Source organism: Panthera leo, chromosome A1 (genome assembly GCF_018350215.1).
Source record: "Panthera leo isolate Ple1 chromosome A1, P.leo_Ple1_pat1.1, whole genome shotgun sequence".
Taxonomy (NCBI): Eukaryota; Metazoa; Chordata; class Mammalia; order Carnivora; family Felidae; genus Panthera; species Panthera leo.
This window is the reverse complement of record NC_056679.1, coordinates 172,478,534-172,488,764: the sequence shown is the minus strand read 5'-3', so window position 1 is coordinate 172,488,764 and position 10,231 is coordinate 172,478,534.

The following is a 10,231-nucleotide window of genomic DNA, read 5'->3' as shown; positions in this document are numbered from 1 at the left end:
GGGAAATATCAAATAAATTGGGAACTCCCTTCCAAAGAGTGATCATTTTTAACTTCTGAGAATTTTATGAATCAGTCCATCAAAACAAATGTCATGGAGCTCTGCCATGTACAGGGCAATGTCCCAGGTGTGGCACAGATCTTAAGGGAGATTGATGCATGGCCCACACTGGCGTCCAGGACCTTGTGGTCACATTGGGAAGGTTAGACTCGAGCGTGTGAAAATAATAACAAGAGAGGGAGAGAAATGCAAGTTTCCAAAATTGCATCCAAAAGTTGTCATGCAACTGTGTATAGGCCCTGAGTGAATGGTGCAGGGGCTAACTGCTGTCAGAAGGAAGAGCTCACCTGTGGGCCTGAGTGGGCTACAGGATTGCCTGGATTGGACGGACTTGTGCTGAAAAGTGGAAGCTGCAAGGCTTCCTAAGGCCTGTATTCAGCAATCCTGAAATATTCTTTCTGGCACATGCCATTGGTCCAAGTAAGTCACAAAGCCAACGCAGATTCAAGGGCAGGGAAATCGCCTCTGCCTGTTGAAGGGAGGGATAGCCAAGGCACATTGTACAGGCGCACAGTCACAGGAGAGTATAATTCACCGAGAGCCATTTTAAACAACCTAGCACAATGGCTCATGGTAAAACTCTGTGATCCAAGTTCTGTAGGCTTAGCTCCTGGTATGTAAAGGAGAGCTTTGGGAATTTTTTTTCTTCTCGTGTAACTTAGTTTTCTCATCATGTTGATAACAAAATGTAACTTGTTATTCCATCCATATTTAACATAGTAGATAATAACGTATAGGTGTATATAGTCTTTCTGGTTTAACATAAAAGTATTATTAATTAATGATATTGAATCAAGCTGTCCTCACTTGTGTTCACCTGCCAAAATTTAGGTATCGCTGACATTCAAGATGGTGGATGATAGAAGGGAAAGGGTAAGAGCATTGGAATCAGACTGATTCCAGATTTAGGTTCTTGTCTCTGCCACATAATAGTGCTGTGCCTCTTTCAGCCTTCACATCCTTACCTGTGAAATGGGGATAATAGCACTGCCTCTGCAGGCATGTCGGCTGTTATTGCTAGTTCTGAAGAACTAACTGAAAGAATTTAGTTTTCATTTAGTTTTTAGAAACTCATACTTCTGGGGCACCTGGGTGGCTCAGTCGGTTGAGCCTCCGACTTTGGCTCAGGGCATGATCTTGCAGTCTGTGAGTTCGAGCCCCACATCGGGCTCTGTGCTGACAGCTCAGAGCCTGGAGCCTGCTTCGGATTCTGTGTCTCCCTCTCTCTCTGCCCCTCCCCTACTCACGCTCTGTCTTCTCTCTGTCTCAAAAATAAATAAAAACATTTTTAAAAATTTAAAAAAAGGAAAGAAACTCGTATTTCTATTTAAAGATTACAATTTGACTATATTTAGTTGAGGGCAATGTATTTTGTTTTTGATCTTTTAGATGAGCCTCTCAGCGGCCCAGTTTTAAAAGTGTATCATTACGCACTCTCTTCAGAGGTGGCTTTTCTAGAACACAAATTCTTTATTTAAGCCACTTTTTGTAGACTGGAGCTTCACAAGTCTGGACAGAGTTGGGTTTCTCACCAGGGTGCGCCCATAAGTGTGCCACAGGCAGAGGAAAGGCATCCTCTGCAGACAGATGTCTCCACTTAGTGAGGTAGTCAGTTCAGTTCAATAAGCACTTGTTTTCCCCTGAGCAGTTTGTGCTTAATTACTAAAGACTTAATCATGAAACTGGGGCATAGTGAAAGATGTACGATCAATAGTTATAACGTAATCATTAATGGATACTATTTATTGAGTACTTAATATATGCCAGGAACTGTTAAGTGCTTTACATGCATTATGTCATTTATTCTCAGAAAACTGCTCTGAGATAGGTGCTTTTATTATTCTCAGGTTTTTTTAATGTTTATTTATTTTTGAGAGAGAGAGACAGAGTGTGAGTGGGGGGGGGGGGGGGGGGGCCGAGAGACAGGGAGACACAGAATCTGAAGCAGGCTCCAGGCTCTGAGCTGTCAGCACAAAGCCCAATACAGGGCCCACGAACCGTGGGATGGTGACCTGAGCTGAAGTTGGACTCTTAACCGACTGAGCCACCCAGGTGCCCCTATTATTCTCATTTTTAAAACCTGAAAAATGACATAGGAATTTATGAAAGTGGTGGAGTATGTTATAGAAAGTTACAAAATACAGATAGGCAAACATAAGAGTGAAGACACCATTTTCCTACCATTCAGAAAATGTTAGTGACATCTTTTTACGTGAACTTCTGGAATTTAGAAAACCTCTTTATTTCCTACCAAGCCTAACTGTTAAGGCTATTATCTGAAAATATAAACAAGAAATTTCTATATTAGAATATAAAATTTTTATATTAGAACATTGACCCTTGCCTTCTATTTGCATTACTGCTTTAGCGATCCTAACATCCTGAAGTCTTGGATGAATCCAGCTGAATATTAGGTTGTATTCAGGGAAGGGAAAAAAAGATAAGCATATGAATGCACTAAAACAAAACAAAACAAAACAAAACAAAACAAAACAAAACAAAACACTGTTCCAGTGTTAGTTATTGCTGGGGAGGAATCACAAAATCTCACTGGCAGAAACAAGACCTTATCCTTGATCATACATCTTGGGGTCAGCTGAAGTGGCTCTTTTTAGGCTACGGGTCTACAGGTTGGCTGAAGTGGGGCCCAAATTAGAGGGTTAATGGCTACTGTGGTTTGTTCTTTTCACAATGAAGGGAAAAGTGGCCAGGGACAAGCCCAACTGCATAAATATATATATGCTAACATCCCAGGGAACCAAAGCAAGTTCGATGTCAAGCCTAAAGTTAAGGGAAAAGGAAAGACATACCTACCATGAGTGTCCTTAGCCCTGAGGTCAAGGGTATGGATGTATAGCACTATTCCAGGGGAATGAAAAATTAAGACTAATAATTTAATCTGCCATTCCTACTTTTATGTGTATGTTTATTTATTCATCTACCCATCCACCTACCCTCCAAATAGAAAGATATAATTATATGTACATAGGCATATACATAATACACATATGTACACACACATACACACACAATAAAATAAAACATGTAGCTATGTGTAAAAATATTTCTAAAACATGAAGATGGAATGACATATGGGAGCAGGGTGATTGGCTAGAGAAACTAGTGTAATATAGCAGAAAACCCCAATTAAGAGTAAATATAAAAGCATTCCAAGGACAGGAGGAACAGAAATTTGACAATAAACTGGACACTGGGAACCAGGGAGGGGGAAATTAAGGGTAAGATGGAGTGAAGGAGAAGAAATTAAAATTATCTATCATTCCATGAGCATCGGGAAGGTGGGGAGACTGTAGTAGTCCTGACCAGGAGCAGCAGTGGTGAAGGGTGGCTGGAAGACAGCAATTGGTCTTACTTTGCATGGTTAGGTTTCAGATATCAGCAAACATCAAATTGGCCATGTCCTCAAAATAATTGAACTTTGGTGGTGTGTTGAGACAGGAGCACAAGTTAGCTTTGTTTGTGACCGTGGACGAGTTTCTTATGTCTCTTCCAGCTCTTAAATTCTGTAATCCTTTGACCTTCATTGAGACTTCTAGTTGGAGCAATATGAACAATATGTTTCCCCAAGGAATGCAGATAGAAAAGAACAAGACTTATGTGTCAGGGGTCAAATGATGTCCTCTAGACAAGTGCTCTTGGCCAGGATCATGTTGTTGTTCTTATTGTTCCTTTTTAATTAGTTTTATTTTTTATTTTTAAATTTGAGAACATACAGGCTGGGTATCCTTCTCTAGTCCAGCCCCAGACTCGACCAGCCCCTCTTGTCTTAAATCCATCCACTTCTCACATTTACATAATGTCCTAGTCCTGGAAGATGTGTGGGATTTTGACTCCTGCTCTGAGTCTTAGGGCTAGTTGCTGGTGAGAAGATGGAAAATACTCAAAGAAGATTAAGAAAAACCAGAGGTAGGCCAGCAGTGAGTCATGCAAGTTGAGATTAAATAGTCTTTGAAAGAAGTGCTAAAGTTTGCTGATTGGTTCAGAACAAGCTTGTTAAAATCTTTGTTGTTCTTTTACAACTGGACTAGATTTTAAACTCTGCCAAAGGGAGAAACAATGTCTTTTCTATGTTCTGAAACTTTATCTTGTAGTGAGATTACAGGGCTGCATTCTACAGGTGCTCCATCAATTTCAAAAGAAAGACAGGGAGGAAGAGGCCTGGAGACAGGAGGAAAAAGAGAACCAAAAGATTCTAAGTTGCTCCACTCTTCCAAATAATTTTTTGGGTTTTTTTGAGGAGAGAGAGAGAGAGCAAGTGAACACAAGTGAGTGAAGGGCAGAGAGAGAGAGAGAGAGAGAGACAGACAGACAGACAGCGAGAGAGAGACAGACAGCGAGAGAGAGAGAGACAGCGAGAGAGAGAGAGAGAGAGAGAGAGAGAGAGAGAGAGAGAGAAAAGCAGGGCTCACCTGAAGCAGGGCTTGTGTTTTTACCCAAAGCAGGGGTTGTGCTCACCTGATGTGGGACTGAACTCATGAACTGTGAGATCATGACCTGAGCTGAAGTCAGATGCTTAACAACTGAGCTACCCAGGCACCACACTCTTCCAAATAATTAAATAGAGTTCTTGTCTAGAATCACCCAGATGAAACAGATCTTTTTGCACACTTACCACTTTTCTAGAAGCAATGAGGAAGTTGGAAATAGGTTTCCTGTGTGTGGATATGTTCAAGAAATGCTCTTTCCACCCCTCCCCCACCCCCATTGACCACATTCTCCAGCTCAAATGTCTCTCCTAACAAGTTTTCTTCTGTCCAACCCTCCTGTAGAAATGACTTATTGATGGTCTGCCGCCAACTGAATATGGAAGAGTCTGTGGCTGAGATCATGAACCAGTTGGGCGCAGATGAACATGGGAAGATTTCCTTTCAGGATTTTACAAGGTGCCGCATGCAGCTCGTTCGAGAAATTAGGAAGGAGGAAGTAGGTCTTTCTGAGAAGTCAGACAACTCCTGTAAAAAGAAGAAGCTGAGGGATAGAATTGCATCCTGGCCCACAAGCAGCGACAACAGTTTGGGTAGGTACAACCAGGCGACAGTTTGGTAGTGCTCCACTAGCCCTGCTTGGTGACCTCTGTAAATGAGAGTGGCCTGCCCAGCCTGCTGCTGGCTCATCCGCAGGCTGTCTTCTTGGCCACACTTTCCCTGGGTGAATGTTCCCTACTTCCCAATTCTGCCTTACAGTTTCACAGTTATGAGCTTAGTGCATTCTTTATTTTAGTTCTTCCATTTTCCAAGCGTAATAATGCATAGCTATTTAGCTGTTGGAGAAGAAGGGGGCACATTGGATGGGAAAGGTGGTGACTGCACCAGTAGGCCTCAGAAGCTATTTGGGGACTCCTTCAAAGTTTAGTGCAGCTCTGTGCAGTGAGGTTTTAAAAAACCCATCTCTTGTTTGCTTAATCTTTAAAATTTTTTCTACAGAGTTTTCCTGTTCAGAAGTATTATTGTTTCCTACTAGTGCAAGATAAGCAATTAGAAAGAAAGGCCCCACAAATGTTGATAATTATTGAAGCTGGGTGATGGGAGCATGGGGTTTATAGTACATTTTTTTGAGCACTCAAATGTTTATGTATTGTTAGTATATTTATAATTTTTCACAATGGAAAGATTTAAAAGGAAAAACAAGAAGCATCTGAAAGGGTAGCCTGAACAAAGGGCCAGAGGAAAGTATCTGAATTTTCTATTATATTTAAAGGAATTTAAAAAAAATTTTTCCTTGAAAATGTTTCCTGGATCTCTCTCTTCCTCTGTTTCTTTTTCTCCGAGGTAGATCTAGTGGCAGGAAACAAAGCTCCATGTTAATTGTCCATCATTTGTTAAATATATACTAATTAGCATAGATAATTATGTAGTGCCCCACAACACACACACACACACACACACACACACACACATTCTGAACAGTGCTCTTGGCAGTGAAATCATTTGGAGCATTATTATTGAGTAATTGAAATAATAAACGTGTCCTCATATCCCCTATGCCTTACTATCTTAATGGATTCCATTTTAGCTTCAAATCAGATGTCTGGTAATGCATGTGCTCTCAGCATAATAGGTAGAAATATTTAATTTTTGAAGTAACATTTTTCCGAGTATTAAAGTAATATATGTTCATTATAGAAAAATAAGGGGGGAAAGGCAATCAGAAGAAAATAAAAATCATCCTTAATATCTCACATCCAGAAATAATAGCTACTGTTTAGATTTCTCTTTCTCTTTCTCATGTGTGTATATGTGATTTAATTGTTTTTTACTATTTTTTTCACATACTTTCTATAGTTTTGTATCCTGAAATTCTTCCTTTGCATTTTCCTCATGCTTTTTAAAATGTTTATTTATTTGTTTTGAGAGAGAGAGTGAAAGAGAGGATGTGTGTGTGTGTACACACATGTGCTGGGGGGCAGAGAAAGAGGAAAGAGAGAGAGAATCCCAAGCAGGCTCTGTGCTATCAGCACAGAGCCCGACATGGGGCTCGATCCTATGAACGTGAGATCATGACCTGAGTCGAAATCAAGAGTCGGACACTTAACCAACTGAGCCACCCAGGTGCCCCTCCTCATGCTTTTAAATAGCATTTGAAAGTATGATTTGTAATACTTGCGTGACCTAAAATGCACACACAGTAATGTGTATTAAATGAAAGAATGAGTGGAATTCTTTTTGTAAGCTGTATTTTCTAATTTTTCTGCCAAGAACATGGCCATCTTACATAAATTAATAAGCACACACACATACACATTTGAAGTAAACTGTAGTATATTCCAACGAGTGAATCACATGTGGTCACTGAAGTAATATTTACTGTGTATATAGGAGGAATGCTTGTATGGAAAAAAACCTATACAGTCAAAATTTTTATTTTAATGTGTAGTTTATAAATATTCTAAAAGGGACAGTTTTGATAGAATTGCTGCCCACATCTAATTGAATGGGCCATTTCATAGGATTGCCCTAACTAGAGAAAGAGTTGAAAAACAATTCCTTTCAACCTTTGTAACTGTATGACTTGGAGAAAAAAGAGGTAATTGAGGGCTGGTGAGTCATAAAACAGTTTGTGAACTGAGGAAATGCCAGCAGATGTGCAACCCTGTGCCAGTTTATCCTGGTAGTTAAAGCTTCAAAGTCAGATCATTTGAGTGTGAATCCTGGTTCTGTCACTTCCTGCCTCCATGACATCAGACAAGTTACTTAACTCTCCATATCTCAGTTTCCCCATCAAGTGTAGCGTGAGAACAATAATTGTTATTTAAAGGAATTTAGGTGTTAAATATACATATGAAAAGCACATAAAACAGTCCCTATCACATAATTAGCCCTATATACAAGTTAATATTATCGTTACTGCCACTCAGTTTCGTTTCCTATTGATTGTCACAGTTGCAACTCGTATGTTGGAAAACAGTCTCCTCTTCAATCCAATGTGAGACAAATACATTTAAAACTCTACAATAATTAAACAATGAGTTATGAGTCCCTCTCTTTTCCACATTGCAATCTTCCCTTCTGATTCCATGTAGGTAGAGTCTAGTACTTCCCATCTTGGGATCAGGGGAGCCCTTTCCTGGCTCCGTGTCCCTTCTGGCTCCTGTCCCACTTCTATGCTCCTCTTCTCAGCAGAACTTTATGAAGAGTTTGTCTACACTGAGTGTTTACCAGTCCTCACCTCTGCCTTCAACCCACTCTTCCCAGCTTTGGTCATCACTGCTCCAATGGACCCGCTCCGATTGCCTCCATGTTGACCAACTTGGTCCTCTTCTGGATCTTTGCCATTTTACTCAGCTGACTACTCCCTCACTCCAGCTGCTCTTTATTCTTTTGGACTTCTCAACACAACATTCTCCTGGGTTTCTTCCTGCCATTTTGGCTTCCCTTTCTCAGTCTTGGTCTCTAGGGTGCCTTGGAGTTACGATCTCTCCCAGGATGATTTAGTGCCCATGACTTCAAATAATGTTTTTTGTACCAGCGACTCCAATGTATGTATCTAGCCCTGCTTTTTCCCATGAGCTGCCAAATCAGGTAAAAATGACACATATTCCTGGATGTCTTATAGACCTCTCACCTTTAACACGGTCAAAAGGATTCTTGACCCCCTTCCTTAGTCTTCCTCTCAGGGTCACTGATCTCCCAGATATCCCCATATTGACAATATCACCACCCTCTCATTTGCTCAAGCCAGCGAGTCCTGTTGTCTCTTTTGTCAAAATACATCCAGAATCTGTCTACTCTCCTTTGCTCCCTTGCCACCACCCTTGCCTAAATCACCATCATGTCTTGCCTTAATTACTAAGATAGCCTATAACTGGCATCCCTGATGCCTACCTTGACCCCCTGTATTCCATTATTTATCCTGCAGTCAGAGTGGTCTTCTTAACATTATGGAAACATGCTTAGCTCATTCCCATGTCTGCAGCATTCCATGGCTTCCATATCATCTAAAATGATGTCCAAATTCCATACTGCAGTCTGGCTCATACCCACCACTGTAAGTGTTATCATGCTGATTGCCCTGACCTATTATGCTTGTTCTAGCCACACTGACCTTCCTGTTTTCCTCTAACTTAGAAAATTGAGCCAGCCTTCAGCCTTTGCCCTGGCCCTTTCCTCTTGTCTAGAACACTCTTCTTTCTGACCTCATTTTCGGTTATTCAGATTTCATCTTAAATATTCCTTCATTAGAGGCCTTTTCTTTTTTCTTTTTTCTTTTTTTTAATTTTTTTTTTTTTAACATTTATTTATTTTTGAGACAGAGAGAGACAGAACATGAACAGGGGAGGGTCAGAGAGAGAGGGAGACACAGAATCTGAAACGCGCTCCAGGCTCTGAGCTGTCAGCACAGAGCCCTACGCGGGGCTCGAACTCACGGACCATGAGATCATGACCTGAGCCCAAGTCGGATGTTTAACCGACTGAGCCACCCAGGCGCCCCAGGCCTTTTCTTTTTTTAAAAAAATTTTTTAACATTTATTTTTGAGAGACAGAGTGAGCAGGGGAGGGACAGAGAGAGAGGGAGACACAGAGTCTGAAGTAGGCTCCAGGCTCTGAGCTGTTGGCACAGAGCCCGATGCGGGGCTCAAACTCATGAACCATGAGATCATGACCTGAGCCAAAGTCGGACGCTTAATCGGCTGAGTCACCCAGGCGCCCCTAGAGGCCTTTTCACATGCCCTGTTGCTTCATACCACTTACATCTCACATTACATTACATTATGTACTTATTCTAAGACTCATTTATGTATCTCCCCTAGTACAATGAAAGTTCCACTAAAGTACTGACAGCCTTACAGGGGTACTACTATATCCCAGCACCTGGAACAGAGCTTGGCATATTAGAGATGTTTAGTGTATATTTGTTGCATTTGTTGAATGGGCAGTGCACAGTGTTCATGCTTTTTCAGGGATAAATGGCAGCACAATGCATGGTTCCAGACACCAAGGAACTTATAATTTAAATGTGAAGTTATAATCACATGGCAATTTAAGTAGCAATAAAATTTAAGTTAGAGTCAACAGAAGTTTAGAAGCAACTGAATGGTGCAGAAGATAAGAAAGACTGTGAGCAGGAGTTTCAGGCAAGTTTTACCTGTGGTTGCAGTATGGACAGAAGTAGAAAGAATGTTGTACTGCTGTAAGAAAAGCCTGAGAAAAAGTTAGGTTTAACAGTAAAGTGTCAGAAAGATTTTATTGTCAGTCGTGACATTTCACACCACATCCACAGCAGGGAGTTGAGTTGGCAGAAAAAGAAGAATTATCAAAACATTACATGCTCAAGTTGGAAGAGGAATTTCGTAAGATTCATTTTTCTCAAATGTTTTCCACAGAACACCGGTTTCAAAGGATGGTCATAAATATTTTGTGAAGAAAGAATTACTTTTTTAAATACATTTGAAAGCTTTGGATTAAACTAGATTAATAGTTTTCTTTATTGCAAGACATCTCTGAGTCTTTAATATACTAATATTTCTTGCGACTCTCCAGGAGAAGAATAAAATATATAACATTTCACACATTTAATTGACCATAACTTTTATTTACAAATCTTCGCTTTGTCCTTACATTCTCCGCTGAAATATACTTTGGGGAAAAATTAAGATATCTGAACAACTAGATCATAATAGATTTTTATATCTCTTTTATGTCCACTTAGAAAT